The sequence below is a fragment of the Thalassophryne amazonica genome, chromosome 15 (genome assembly GCF_902500255.1).
Source record: "Thalassophryne amazonica chromosome 15, fThaAma1.1, whole genome shotgun sequence".
Lineage (NCBI taxonomy): Eukaryota > Metazoa > Chordata > Actinopteri > Batrachoidiformes > Batrachoididae > Thalassophryne > Thalassophryne amazonica.
In genome coordinates this window covers 80,072,328-80,088,819 of record NC_047117.1, presented here as the reverse complement: position 1 = coordinate 80,088,819, position 16,492 = coordinate 80,072,328, and the positions used below count along the sequence as shown (strand labels likewise).

Genomic DNA, 16,492 nt, shown 5'->3' with positions numbered 1-16,492 from the left:
TTTACTGGCTACTACTGTTCCTCTCCTTCCCATCCTCTGTCTTCCTGTTACTCCTCCCCTTGAGTGAGGAGCTGTACAGTCTGATTCCATTTGCTCAAAGTGATGTTAATCAGTGAAATCACCTGGTGGAGTGGGTGGTTGCAAAGAAAACCTGCACCCTCTCGATCCTTTCTGGAATGAGTTGAAGGGCTCTGGTCTACATATTGGCAGGCCAACTCCTTATCCACTAAGCTACCTGCTTGATCCATAAATAGTGGTACCCCCCACCCCGTGTCTCTCCACCCCCCCCTCACCCTGGCTTCCTCCCTGCCACCTCGAAGGCAGCATTGTTTTTACTGCTGCAGCCTTCAATCCCCCAAGCTGGGTGGTGTGGGCCCCGCCTGCTGCGGCCTTCACCAACTTTACCTCAATTCGGATGGTGGACTGCTTCAGGTTTAGTGCACATAAACAATGTCAAATGTATATGTGTTGTCTTTAATTGTGATGTGTGCCATTATTACGGTAAACAAGTAATAATTGTGGATTAATTGCTGTATCTTGTCTGAGGTAATTGGAGTGTAAACATAATTTCGTTGTTGTTGCACTCGTGTAATGACAATGACAATAAATCTCATCTCTCATCTCATCTCAAAATTTTGGCCTTAACGTTTTGCCCATTTGTCTCAAAATCAAATGTATCCTTCGTCCAAATTGGATCAACACTCTTGATTTTGTTCACATACGGGTAGATGAATAGACACACAGACCCAAAGACAGTACTCTGTATTTGCCACCGCTGTGCTTGGGCTTCAGTATAAATATCTACATGTGATTAGGAATTCAGTCAGAAACCAATGCGTAATTTTATGGCTTTCACAATAAATTAATATGCATGTGAAATTTTGTCATAGACAGTACTTCACTTCTAGGACAAGATACCACTTTGGATCAACATCAATCCATATTGTACTTTCTATGTGCACAAAACTCTCAGCTCCTTTATGTGTAGTGTCCAGGAATGTTCAGGGGTTTATAATATGTGGGTGAGGCTGAGTGACAGAATTGTAGTAATTAATGATGTAATTAATGATGACTATAATTTTCCATGAGAGAGAATACTTGTAAAATTTGACTGGCAGGTCTGAATGCCACTAAAATCATTCACCACTGGAAACACCCATGTTGCAATAGTTACAATCTGTATTTTTAAAACTTTTTTACAGTTGAAATTTTCTCCAGTAAGTACTCAGCCTATGTCTTAAATACGGAAAGATAGATTGTCAAAGAAATATACAGTCTTGTTTCAGTTGGCTGACTTTGAGCATGGGGAAACTGTTTATGGTGTTGCCTCTGTTTCTCTGTTTCCTTTTTGTTGCAGTGGGATTGCATTTCTAAACTGTGTTTTATGAAACCTGGTGGAAATAATATTTTGCAATATTATATTAACATTAAAGGAAGCAGGGCAACACAGTGACGCGTGACTAGGGTGCTTCCTTCCAAAACAGAAGCTTCAATGTTCAAGACCACCTGTGCCCATTCCCCATGTAATGTGTGTGATGAATCAAGGCAAAGACCCTCATGCAGAGATACACAGTGTAGCATGGCTGAAATAGGTTTTATTGTCAGCAAAAGTTGACTTGCTAACTAAGATCAGCAAACATCAGGCAGGAATAATTAAACTGGCTTGTGGCCGGTACACAGTAACCATCAGCTTTTCTCAGTGGGAAAACACACAAAAATGTAATCCAAACCTTGGTAGAGTTTAGCAATCAGAATTCAGATGACAACTAATGGCAACACTCTATCTTGGGGTAGGCAGCATAAGTCCCCAAATCAGAGAATGACTTCAATAACCAGGAGATTTCATACCTTCAGACACCAGACAAAAAACCTGTGTCTGGAACAACAAGAAGATTGGATCATGTGGAGAACAAAAACGCTGAGACTAGATCTCAAGATAGGAGACAAAAACAGGTCCAGAATGACAACAGTGGTCATAAACATGCTGTTAGAGACATGGAATGCTAGAGAACAGGGCAGAGCCTAATACAATCTGGCAGCTAGGAGATATTTTCATAGAGCTGTTAAAGGGAGTGGAGCAGTTAAACTCGGAAGTACATGAACATGTGAGTGTCGAGGTCAACAACCCAAAAGTCAAAACTAACACAGAGAGAAATTCACAATAAAAGCACTAGTTGCAAACACGACTAAATGACTTGGACGGAAAATGATCAGAGGTGACTCCAGCATAGACAAAATCAGGAAAACATGAGTTGTGACCCTTGACAATATGGAGTTGCATCAGGAAAGTGATCCTGCTTAAAACGTGTCCACTTTCGATCTACTGTGGTGACCCAGAGCAATAAAGGAGAACCCAAAAGAAATTAACTTAATTAATTTAGTTGAAAGAGGAAGCACAATAATGCAAGCAGTTAAAAAATTGTCAGAAGCCAAATGAAAGTTATAAATGCAAGATTTACCCATTAAATGTTAACGGGAGTTCAACACACCTTTTCATGACCAGATTACATGTTCAAAAATAAAGATTTTGCTTTCTGTAATACATTTTGTGAGAATATGATTGTAAAGTATGTTTTAAAGTTTGCTTTCAGAACCAGGTGCTGTGGCTCACTTATTTTAAAATAATAAATAAAGCATATTTGCCTGAGTCAACTGCCATCTTTCATTTTCATCTTCCACCGTGCAAGATAACAGTTTATTCAACAACTACTGCTTTTCAACAAGAAAATTGCTTTCTGAGCAAATACAACATATTCCCTCTCAATAAATTTATGTCTGAGGCTGTAGGTATGCAAGAGCATATATTTAGCTCCCACCATGTAACTTTAGGGTGGGGACTGAAGATTTGCATGTCCATACCTGTAATCACTGCATAAAATGAATGGTAGTATTTTGGGCTTACCCGTGTCCTTATGCTTAATTTTTCTGTCTACCTGTAATATTGAGAGGAAATGATCTACTCTTTGTACACTGACTACATTCTAGCCTTTAATGAATAAATCCTTCTGATAATCACGCATTGTACAATAAAGTCACCTGAATATAAGTGGATGTGACCTACAAGCAAGAGTCTCTCATGTTTTCTGTGGCTCCGATTGTGAGGGTAGCCTGTTGTTGGCAGATTTTCCAAACTGACAATCTCTTTCCATTTCATAATGAATTATTTAACTTATCATAGCAGTGACTTTTAGACCTCCTGGAGCTTGGCTTGTGAGGTTGGACTGCCTGGGAAGAGCTTATCGAGTTAAGGAGTTGTCACAGAGATGTATATACTGATGCTGATAGAAGGATGAAAGTCCAAGTCTTTATGGTTCCACTGCTTCTGGTCTTGCTGTATATTTGTAAGACTTAGACCCTAAGCACTAACCGAAGACAACATGGATGTCTTTGGGGCTAGGTTTCTCAGAAGAGTTCTTGGGAATGAGTGTGTCAAATGAGAGCTTTATTAGGGTGACATGCAGTGCATTTCCTTATGCACAGTCCACTGCTGAGGACCCCAGGAACTGCACAAAGCAAAGTGGACTCCCACAAATCACCTACTACAATAGACAGATGGCTCATTATATAGGGGTTGTTTCAGATTCAGACAACTTTATTGATCCCTAAAAGGGCAATTCACTTCACTCCCAATTACCTCAGACAAATATACAGCAATTAATCCACAATTATTACTAGTTGAACTTAATAATGGCACACATCAGAATTAAAACAACTGCACATATACATTTCATTGTTGATGTGCAATAAACTTTGAAACAGTCCGTCATCCGAACTGAGGCAATGTGAGTGTGGGGGGTGGGGGGGCAGCGACACATGGTCATGCAGCCAGCTTGGGGGGAATGGGGAGCTGCTCCAGCTAAAGCCGCGCTGCGTCCTGGACGGGTAAGGGAGTGGCGTGAGCGGGAGCCGGGATGGGGGGGTGGGGACAGGAACACAAAGGAAGGGTTAGGGGGTGGAAGCATGCATATTAGTCTCTGCCCATGTGTGAGTGGCAGTTACTGTCATTGTCTGGAGTTGCAAAAGATAAAAAGGCAGCCGAATGGTTCATCAAGGTGGTATAGAAATTCTTCTGCAGAAAAACAATGGGGCATTTTGCCCTTCAGAGGCTGATAAGCCTGCCATGTTTAGGACTGAGCAGAGAAAACACATTTGTAGCTCTCATGAACAACCAAATCCAATTTGTGAGTATTCCCTGGTCTCCGACATCTTCCTTTGCAAGGCGCACATTTGCACCGAGATGTTATCCAACTTAAATCTAAGTTCAAGGGTTAACGCAGTCTGAGAATGTATCGCCTTGCCCAACTCATTAGTCACGACGGACAGGTGAGGGGTCGTGGTTCTGGTGGCAGCTGTCTTGCCAATTCTCTGGTAGGTCAGGGCAGCACAAAGATGGACCTTTAGTCTGGTGAGTGATTGACGATGGTGACCAAGGGGTGCCACCAATGCATATTCCTAGAATTGATGTGGCCTTATGTAACTGAAGAGCAAAATATTTTCAACTGTTAAAATCATCTCAAGAATTGTTAACTGCTGACTTGTGAAAAATAAGAGATGATTTGGAGGTTAAAGTAATAACAATTCTCCACAGATCCAGCTTTCATTCCCAGAACATTGATTTTCTGTGACACAGTGAATACAGCATAAATATGTCATGGAAGTTTTAGTTTTAGTGTGCAGAAACAGGGTTCAAAGGGTTCAGGTTGAAAACTCAAGCTCCTTGACACTTTTTGCTCCCCATGCCTCCAAACACTGACTCCAGCTTGACTGAAGAATTACTGTATTTGGTGCAATTTGATGGACTGCTGAACTGTGAATATGTTTCAGCTCCAGACAGCTGTCTTGCCCAGAGTGAAATGTGATGGATGGGCAGGAGAGCAAGGGGGACATATGGAAATGACCGGGCATGAAAGGAAAGAGGAACTCACTGTGTCGTCGTTTCACCAGCTCTGACCACGCGTTTGGCTTTCTTTCATTATTTAAACAGACTCAGTCAGAGATACAAATCCTTGCAGACAAATTCCATCCACTATTAGAAGCTAAATTAATCCCACAAATGTTACTTTTCTCTTTGGGTGTAATTAATATTGAGTGAATAATCACAGAGTCGAGCACTGGAGTCGTTTTTATCACGCCTGTGGTCATTCTTTCTGTCTGCAGAAGCAGAGTCAGGTTGCCAAAGGTGGCGCTGTGGTGACAGCAGCTCAAGATCAGGGTTGACAAAGTGGTTCACCTTCTCAGATAGAGAGGACGCTAAGCATAATTTCCCAATAACTCACCATATTTGGCAATACCCATGTCAGCAAAAGGTCCGTAGTACATCAATCCACTTTGAAGAGATTGAGCCACCAAACTAGGGTGAGACAAGAGTGAATAAAGAGAGAGGCAGGGTTTGTGTGGAAGTGGAGGTTGTATCCCTGAGTCATCCAAAAATGTTGAGTGGTTGGGTGCAGGGAGCTTTCAGTCGTCTTCACATGGCCCGTAAAAGCAAAAAAGGTGACCGGAGGCTGGTGTGTTGACTGTCTGAAAGGTCACTGCCTGATCTAAACCCTGTCAGACTTCTCAAGTGCAACGCCAGCAAACAGAGCGAACAGACACTCTCAAATAGAACCCGGATCTGCTGCAGATGAGGCACCCGATTTACACGCACAACTCTCAGGATTTAAATAATGACCCTTAACAAGACACGCCATAAAACTGCACATTTGATTGCATTTACAGTCAAGTTTTTGTCTTGTTCTGTACTCCACCACAGCAGAGTTTGAATTAAACAAGAAGTGTTTGTGCTGTGGACTGTTAGCTTTAATTCAAGGTAATTTAACAAAAACATTCCACTAACCATTTAGGAATTATACCCATTTTATATACACAATTTCTCCATTTTCAGAGGCCATAACTAAATATGGGATGATAGAATAGAATAGAATAGAATAAGTCTTTATTGTCCATCGATGTGGAAAATTGTCTTTGGCTCACCAGCACAAAAAAGACAAAAAAACAGTCATAAAACATTCATACAAACACACGAATAAAACAAAAATAAGATACATAAAATACATGGAAGTAAAAGAAGAAATAGAATAAGACCTAGTAAGATAAATAAAACGTAGAGTAAGATCTAATAAAATCAAATAAAACAGAAGTAAAGCAGTTCAGGTTTAATTTGTGGAGTGGTCACTTTTTTGAGTTCATTATGGTGACGGCATTTGGTATAAAAGATTTTTTGAAAGAACCTTTGGCCAGAGGAGCTCTGTAGCGCCTCCCAGACTTCAAGAGCTCAAACTGACAGGACAGAGGATGAGAGCTGTCTGCCAGGACTCTCTCAGCTTTCCTCCTCATCCTGTCAGTGTAAATGTGGGCCAGAGTCTTCTGGGGTTTTCCCACAATTTTCCCGGCCATTTTTACAATTCTATTTAATTTGTCCTTACATTTACAACTCAAGTGACCAAACCAAACACAAAGATGAAATGTTAAAATACTCTCAATACAGAATACACAAGCTCTAAAATCTGCAGATTAACACCAAGACAACTCAATCTTCTGAGAAGACTGAGTCGCTGTGAACATTTCTTAAAGATAAAATCAGTGTTTTCAAAGAAGCTCAAGTGACTGTCAAGAACTGTACCAAGATATTTAAAAGTTTCAACCGTTTCAACAAGCTGGCCATCGAGTGAAACTGGCTGCACGGTCAGTTCTTGCTTTGTGTGAAAAACAAGCTCCTTTGTCTTAGACACATTGATTTCCAGCTGGCTGTTGAGACACCAAGCTTCAAGAGCCTTAATGTGAGCGAGATAGGAGGCTTCGCCAGAGGAGTCACACTTCTGTAGCAGGCCGACTAGGGCCATGTCATCCGCGTATTTAATCAGTTTAAAGTTTGTGTCATTAACTGCAAATTCGTTTGTAAAAAGAGAGAAGAGCAGAGGTGAAAGAACGCTACCCTGTGGGCAGCCAGTGCTTATGATGAGCTCTCCTGACAGAATGTTGTTAGCACAAACTCTTTGAGGGCGACAAGACAGAAAGTCTCTGATCCAGAGCATCAGGCCCTTTTCAACATTTAAATCAGCCAGCCTTTTCAGAAGGATATGTAATTTCATAGAATTAAAAGCTGCACTGAAGTCTACAAACAAAACCCGAGCATATGCTTTAGCAAGTGAAAGCTGCTTTGAGATCATGTCCAGCAAGATCAATCCGGCATCATCAGTACCTCTGTCCCTCTTATAGGCAAACTGCAGAGGGTCTAGTTCACTGACCACTGTGGTGGTCAGGACGTCAACTAAACCTCTCTCCATAGTTTTACATAATATGGAGGTTATGGCAATGGGCCGAAAATCTTCAAGTTTGCTTGCCCCTGGCTTTTTTGGTATAGGCCTTATTATGGAGAATTTCCAAGATTTGGGCACTCCTGTGACAAGAAGGGAATTAAACAATCTGGAAAAGACTCCTTTTAATTGAGGAGCACAGTCTTTGAGTAGACGGGCTTTCAGGCCATCTGGGCCAGTGGCCTTGTTTGGCTTCAGTTTAGAAAGACTTTTAGCCACGTCATCCTCAGTGATAGCTGTGGGAGCTCCTGCTGGAAGATTTTTACAGATCTCATCACATTCCTGTTTATCATCCACTTTATCAAATCTACAGAAGAAACGGTTTAACTCATCAACAAAACATTGATTAATGGTTGTAAGAGCATCACATTTCTTACTGTATTGTTAATACAAATCATGTTTTTATAACCAGTTTTCTTTATATATGTCAGGAGATGGATACATGAAAATAGTCTTGGACTACATTTACATCAATCATAAAGAAATACAAATAGTATGGTCCTGTATAGTAAATCTGTCTGAAGTAGGTATGTCTCAAAAATTGAGTGACCATGCTAGAAGGAGACCAGTGGGTGAACTCAGACAACATTGCATGTACAAGCAAAGTTGTCTTGCATACAAGCAAATAGACAATTTTGAAGGAAAAAAAAAAAAAAAACTGAGTAGCCATGCAGGAAGGAAATGATTGAGGGAAGTAACAAAGATATTCATGTCAACTATGAAAGAGTTATAGGTTTCTGTGACTGTTGTTAGGGAAATTTTCCAAATAGTACATTTTTGTCTCTTGGACCACCAGGCGTAGCTTCACTGTCGAGAAAGCTTTCCAAAACATGTCAAATCTGGGCTTGAATCTATTATGTGCCATCTGGAAAGCTGGAGCTGAGATTTCATGTCTTATTTTTAAATCCCTATGGACCTTTATTGTATGAGAGTGACAGACATTGGAGAAAAGCCTTTGGAGTCATGAGTTCAAAGGAAAGAGGAAAACAAAGATCCAAGTCTTCAGGGTTCTGGTGCTTCCAGTTCCTATATGGTTGACTAAAGGTGAGACTGAATGTCTTAGGTACGAGGTACCTCCATACAACCTCTGGGTGCCAATGGAGTGACTATATGTTTAATGAATGGTTCGTTAGGACAGTGATTCCCAACCTATTCCTTAGAGATCTGCTAATCTGCACATTTTCCATCTGTTCCTGTCTGCCAAAAGCTGATTAGTTCGTTCGGGTGTGCTCAGCCAATGAAGAAATAACGGACAGACAGAGAGACAGACAATGTGGTAATCAGCTTTTGGCACAGCAGAGAAAGATGGAAAATGGGCAAGGTAGGCAGTCCCTGAGGACCAGGATTGGGAACCAGAGGCCTAGAAAGATTCAGATGAAGTGTACTGCTGGCATTGTGAGGAAACATCAGCTACAAAGCTATGACCATGTGATGCACTTCCCTGTGCCAGACAGCTCTGTATATACTGATGCTCATACCATTTCAGGAGGATGAAAGTCCTGATACTTCTGGTCTTGCTGTGTGGTTGTGAGAGTTGGACCCTAACCAATGACCAAAGACAAAATCTGGCTGTGTTTTTACTAGGTTTCATGAGGGAATCTTTGGGTACCACTGTCCAGATGAGCACTTACTTAGGGAGACATCACAACCATGTAGCACATTTCTGTGAGCATGACCCAGCAACTGACCCAGTAATTGGAAGCCGCCACGGACATCCCCAAATATAACCTGTTTTTGGCAGATAAATAGCAAATGTCTTGAGGTGGAGACCTAGATTGCTAGATTGCTGTCAGTCAGTACCCGTGGCCATTTTGCAGAAAGGTGAATACGGTAATTTCTCACACCAGTGCATGCTCCCAGACCAGATCTTCAGTATCCACAATGTCTGTGTAACACATTGACTTACAACAATACTTCATCATTTACATAGAAATCACACTGTGATGAATAGATGAGGGCTTTTTTTTTTCTTTAGGCTCCAACAGTGTGGAATTGTAGGTTGAAGTTAATTACAAATGCAGTCTGCAACATTTCAGAGTTTCACAGTTTGTGGGTAATGGTAAGAATCCCAAAATGAGAGTGTCAATGAAGCATTTTTTTTTTCTTTTTTGGGGGGGTGGGGTGTTCGGCATTGCAACTGTGTGCCCGCTTCCTGGTGAGACAGAACACATTTTCAAACATGATGTAAGCTAAGAAGAAATGTTCAGCTTATGACTTTCATGGTCCAGCAGCTTTGTTTAATTGATTTTCCCTAAAAAACATAAATTACTGGGATATACATTATAGCAAAACAAGCAGCAGGTCCTATCATCTATGTCACATAAAAGACACGTCGAGCTTTTTCCACTGGCGGTATGAAATGTTTTGTTTGTTTGCTGCTGTGCCCATAGCTCTCTTGTGGTTGCCATTTATTCAGCAAACTCCCTTTGGCCTGACAGGCAGTATTTCAGTATTTTAGCACTTATTTTTTTGGAGGCTGAACATAAAATGGAGAAATTGAATATATATATTTTTCCCCCAAAACCACATTTGTGTTCTGAGGCAAAATCTGTCACCTGGCAAACTGTGTGAGATTTGTGTTGTATGAGTGCATTTACAAACTAATGCAACTTTTGCAGTGCTAATGGTCTGTGTGCTGTGTACAGAAATGTGTATGCACACTTTTTGACAGATTTATATTTATCGTCGACATTGTCCATGAGCCTGATTGCAATTCCTGCAGTTAGCCATGTATCGCTAGCATTGCACAAAATTGCAGAAAGAGTCTATCCAGCGGTTTCAGCATGAAACGCTCCACAGTCAACATGATCTTCTCCCTACAACAAGTCAAGTTTGGAAACACACAGCAGTGTCATGTTTTGCTGCATCCACCACACCACAGAACTGCCTGGGTCCTGGATGGCAACCACCCAGGCATGAAACCAATCCATCCCCACCCCAACATTATCCATCGCCACCTTTCATAACCAACCATCCTATTTTCTGCAGTCAGGTGAAATAGTCATCTACTTTAGTAGAGAAGCTTGAATCTTTGACTGGACTGGGTTGCTTGATGCAAAGACGTTTCACTTCTAATCACAGAAGCTTCCTCAGCTAAAATTCTCGCTCTGGTAATCTGACTTCTGTCTTGACTCTTGTAGAGAAGAATAACAGAAGCCAGCAAAGCTGGAGGTTAAACCTAACCAGACCCCTCCTACCGAGAAGCAGACTGCTATAAGCTAGTGACTAACAATTGCTCTAATTAGCACCTATTGTGCTTTATTTAGCATCCTTCTAATGACCGGGCAGCTGTCCCTCCTAACGATGGGACTGACGCCTCTCCTGATGACGTGAATGACTCATTACAATGAGTCATGCACGTCGTCTGGTTAGGCTTAAAACTCCAGCTTTGCTGGCTTCTGTTATTCTTCTCTACAAGAGTCAAGACAGAAGTCAGACTACCAGAGCAAGAATTTTAGCTGAGGAAGCTTCTGCGATTAGAAGCAAAATGTCCTCGTGTCAAGCAACTCAGTCCAGTCGAAGATTCAAGCTTTTCTACTATGGAAACCACCTGGACAACTGAGAGCCTTCACAGAAACATAGTCATCTACTTGGTCTTTTTCAGCCACCCGGGTCTTCAACACATAGGCACCTGCACAAAGAAACAAGTGCAAAATGTCACTGACACTCCCTGACAATGCAAATAACTCCTCGTTTACCACAATGTTAAACACTTAGTGTTCTTTCAGCATCTACAAAATAAATGCAGAGCGCAAAGACGGCCACTCTACACACTTTCAGTGACCTCACAAAGGCCTTTGATCTTTTGAACAGGGCCAGTCTGATCAGAATCCTTGCCAGGGTTTGTTGGCCCCAGAGGCTCCTCAAGATTGTCCAGTCATCCTTCACAGACTTGAAGGGCATTGTTCATTTCCACAGGCTGTGTGTTTGCCTCTGTCTGTTCGGCATCATTCTGAAGCAAGCCTTTGGAACATCAACTGGGCTCTCTGTCACCATAACAGAATAGGCAACATGGTACTCAGTCTGTACTGACTGGAAACATGCTTTGAAGAGCATTTGAGAAAGAGTCTGGGACAACAGCAAGCTGATGTCGCACATCAAGGTTGCATTCCATAGGTCCTACACTGCTTTACATCAGTGAGACCTGGATCCTCCAATCCAGACTCCAGGAGCATCTCATCATCTTCCACCTTTGGAAACTGAGATTAATATGTAGCATCATATGGACTAACAAAGTCTCAAGGTTGTTTCCCACAACCAGAGAGCCACTCTCTTTTCTCTGCTCCAACAACACTGTCTCCACATACACCACATATCAGATGGTAGAATTCCTGAATTTGTGCTGTACTGGTAGCTGGAATGAGCACGATAGCGTAACCGTGACCAGGGTTCTTTTGAAAGATGGAGCCATGGAAGATGTATTTGACATCTCTGAACATGAATCCTGAGAGGTGGCAGGATACGGAAAGCAATTGTTCCCACTGGAGATTTGAAATAGCAAGTCCTGCACAAGCCCTGAGGCTGATCATGAAGTGCTTACCTCTCCATACTATAGCCTAGACTGGATGGTACGACTTCCCCGGGATGAGATGGCAGTCCATCAGATGTTGCTTCCTCAGCTGAGGTGGTACATGTACATGCACCTGGAATTGAATCCCAGTCTGCTGACTGGTAGACCAATTCCTTTCCACAGAGCCACTAACTCTGCACTGGAGATACAGGTCCAGAAAGAGGAGAGTAGAAATGGAGGCTTGCTGCTGAAGAAAGGTGTACTCATTATAAAAACTTAACCAAAGAAGTGATGTGGCCGCTGCTTTTGAGACTGTCACTCCCGTGAGGGCCTCTGCAGCCACAACAGTCACTGTTCTACCAACACAACGTGAAGACTTTCCAGGTGTAGATGCATGGTATTGTGAGACTAATGAATGACATCAGAAGAGAAACAAAGCACAGTGATGAAACAGTGTCTGGTGTAAATAGTGATGCCCATGCTAACACGAACCTTTAGCATTACATTGCAACATTGCATTTCCCAGCATATAATTGGTAGAAACAATGCCCCTGCCTTTATTAAGCTGTTTCTTGTTCACTCCTTTCAAGCATTAATGATGTTGGAAATTTGAATGTATACGTACATTGATTCTAAGTTTTATTTAGTTTATGTGTACTTATATGTATATATATATATATATATATATATATATATATGTATGTATGTTGGATGACAGTATGTATACTTGCTTTTCTATATGTGTTACTACTATTAACCCCCACAAACCTTAGCAGAACAAAATGAATGGATGGACGCTGTGCAGTGGATCAAGTGTCCACAGTCTGATCATGCATATTCCTATTTAGTAAGTGACCTCAGCTATGTTCCACTTTTTGCTCGCCGTCTCTTGTGCATCCTCTCTCTCACTGTTGGGGGAGATCCTCTAAATAGATTCAGACCCAGAGGGTGAGCTACAGAGTTTGTGCATGAAAGGAAGAGGGAGCAAAGGACAGACATGGTTTGGATTCATCACAGGCAAGTAATCATGCAAATAGACAGCATCTTGTAATGGGTGACCCCCAAGTGTGATCTCTTCAGTTTTCAAGGGTGCAATTAACCCTAGTCAGTGAAGCAAGGGTGTCTGATAAATATTTGCATTATATAGGAAAGACTATACCATCACCCCAAAGGGTATTTATTGAATTGAATGGAATAAAAAATGTTGAGAAAACGAGATTTCCCTGTTTACTGAAGGTGTTTTGTTCTATTAAATGGAAAATCCCATCTGCTCACACTCTGGTGTCATCTGAAGGTTGTTAAGCCAAATGAAATTATTGATACAGCAAATCACAAAAAAATGTCAGACCATAGTACTATCCACGAGTAACGTTTAAAGTCAGTGAGGTGACAATCAGCTTTCGCCATGCTTACAAAAAAAACAGAACAAGTATTGCCAGAATATGCAGCAACCATATATAGTCCAGTGTTCACCATCATAGATTGCCCGAAGGACAACCCAGCTGTACTGCCATTTCTTAAGAAGTGTGTTTTGTTTTTGTTTTTGGCTGGTGTATGTATGTTCTCTGCTCTTTACAGTGACCAGAAGCATCCATGTACATGTAGAGGAAGACCCTTTAAATAGGTAAACAGGGCCTTTCAAGTATTTCCTCAACAATGAGCCCTGTCCATATTTTGAATTTTAAAGTTTTACCAAGTGCAATCAGCTACAATTAATGTGCCAAAATCCCACTAGTGCTTTTACTACTTAATCGACCAGTTATACCAGGTTGCTCTATGAAGGGAATTTACCTTTACCCAAAATTTCAAAAGAAATATTGTATATGGCTCCCCTTTCATATCTACCTCGTGCACATATGTTTTGTAATGGATGAAACCTTATGCAAATAAGTAGCAGACAGGGGCTCATTAAACATGTTGAACCCATCCAAGAATGTTTTACTTTAAAAAACAGCAGGATTTATTAGAATGTTGAGTGATCCTGCATATGTTAATTATTTTCATAACGCTTCCTTCTTTAAAAGAAATTCATCAACGCTGCAGAAACAGCAGTTTTATTATGATACATTTTTTCTTAAATTTCCTGCAGATAGCATGCATGGAGATAGTTTGTCATATCAGCATGATCAGTAGGAGGCCTAGGCCTAGTACAAGTAGTAGTACTAGTATCATTATGAGTTAACTTGGGTACAAGATGACAAAAATCATATGACCATGTAGGCCCACAGATACATGTGTAAGGACTGAGCCTGAGGGGAAAGAATTCCATGTCCAACAGATGCCACTTTTCCCCTGCAGTGAGTACTGATGTATAATGTAGCCTGTATGGGCATAGTACTGGCCATCACAAAGCAGCAATATATCCTAATGGATCAAACAAAGCAGAGAAAATACCAAATAATTAATGTAGAAAAAGGATTTTTACACCAGTCTGACATTGTTAAGGACTAGAATTTCATGCACAGTCAAGGTAATAAACAGCATTGGTAGGCTATGTGGCCCGTGTGGACATGGTGGAATTCTTTTTTCCTTCATGTTCATTCCACTCGTTCATTTCATTCGTGGTTTGCCTTCATTATCATTGTGGGAAATTTGCTCAAAAATATTACAAAATATTCTTCTAATGTACTTTGGCAAACAAATTTACGTCAGTTAATCAACGATAACACGTCGGATGAAACCTGAACCTGGGTGTTCCGCATCATGAAAGGACTTCTCTCTATCAAGCATGTCTTTAACTTGATGTCCTTGGGAATTTCTTGGCTTTTTCCATCTAAATTTTGCTATCATTTATAGCAATCAACAACCTTAATCCACCTCACTGCTGTCATTGGGGCAGGTTTATCATCCCTTCTGGATTCAAGGTGGAAAAAGAATTTAATTTCCACTTCTCTAGCCAGTGAGCTGGCACTCACAGCTGGGGACGCCATGTTGTTTACACGCTGCTAGGATGTACAAGCTGAGCAGTGATTGGTTCAGGCAGATCATGTGGGGTTGTTTTTCTCATTGAAAAAATGATCTCCCCCCCCCCCTCGGGTTTATATCTTGCTGCTGTGTAGACTTTTTGAGTTGAACTCTGTGACATGTAATTTTGTATATTTTTAACAAAATTATTGCAGAAAGATCATTTGGACCTTCTTTACTGGAACAGAATGGAAAGAATGATTTTTCACGCAAGTTCTGCAGTTCAAAAGCTCCGGTGCAGGCCGCAAAAATGTCAAAGCGCAGTATAAATGCAGATGTGATGCAGATGCAACATCCTCCTAGTGTTCTTTAGCGCTTAGCTGGAGATAGACTGGTGACACATGTATCTTAGATTTCACGCTCTTCTACGTTGGTCTATTTGGTTGTTCAATGGCTTTTGTCCTTTAGATACTGTTCAGGTTATAAGTGTGGAGTTTGTATGTGAGAATGTTACTGGGTCAGAAAAAGTAAAACTAAACCTTCATCGTATATTCCGGATATTTGCACTGACTGGACAGAAACAAAACTCCCAATACTTTTGTATGGTTTTTCATGTAATAAACACTGTATATAATGGAGCTTTGCTTATATCAGACAAAACTTCCTGTCCAGTCACAATGCATTTGTTATGTGTCGGACGCAGCCCGGAAAACCGACCAGCGTTTGAAGGACCCAGTATAAAATAAGCAGAGCACGGTACAAAGGATAACAGAGTTTAATGAACATAACAGTGCTGTGAAAAATATAAAAGTGCGCGGTCTGGCGTGGTGGATTGCGGTGCGCTCCCAGCAGCGCCAACGGTCCGGAGCCAGAACTGGTTCTGACCCAAGGACCCCGCCGACACCCCCCAGGTGGCCGTGACAAACCGAGTCTGTGAAAGAAGGAATCATTATGTGAGTCCACACTCAACACACAGAGAGAACACTCAAAGGTGCACAAACAGCAAACACTTCCTGGCTTAATTACTAATCAGCTTCCCACCCTGCAGGCATGGAACATCCAGTTCACAAACTCACTGCAGCGGAAGCTGATTTAAACGACCAACATACAGCTCAATATAATAAGGTGTGAGGGACACCACATTTACTGACTGTATAAATGTTAGTCACAAAATCTAACGTACCTCAGGAAGTGTGCTGACGAGCGTGAGACCTCACCCTCTCCTCTTTCACAGACCATGCATCAAACCTGGACATTCTCTGCATCCACTGATGATGAGATGGCTCCCGAGACGACGATCTCACCCGTCTGGTCACAAGGTCGAGTCTCTGGCAAATACACACTGTGTACTCCAGTCTTAAATGCCACCATGTTCCAATCCATGTAGATGCACCACAGCTGTGAGTCCTGACGAGCCGCAGGTGATCAGCCTCAGGTGATCAGGGTGAGGTCCTGATAAACTCAGCTACACAGCCACTCAGTCCCAAATGCAAGCCACCTGGAAGGAAAAACAAAAGACAGAAACAAAAATGCAGCCAGGCCCCCCCAGCCATACAACAGTACCCCACCCTCACGGGAAGCCTCCCGGCGACCACACAAACCTGGCCCAGGAGAAACACCCTCCTCCAGGGACCATGGCTGGAAACCGTATCCGCATTCATCTTCCAACAGAATCTTCATCTAACAGAACGGTTGATGTCTTCTCCTCTGGCTGCATCTTTGCCTTTGTTTCTGTCAGTCACTTAGCACAGGTGTGGCCAGG

The 16,492-nt window shown here is 41.7% G+C and overlaps 1 protein-coding gene across 1 annotated transcript in view; it reads left to right on the top strand.

The window, feature by feature from the left end:
• sorcs3 (sortilin related VPS10 domain containing receptor 3) overlaps positions 1-16,492 on the top strand; it is a 646,076-nt gene that overhangs the window by 137,557 nt on the left and 492,027 nt on the right. The window lies entirely within an intron of this gene.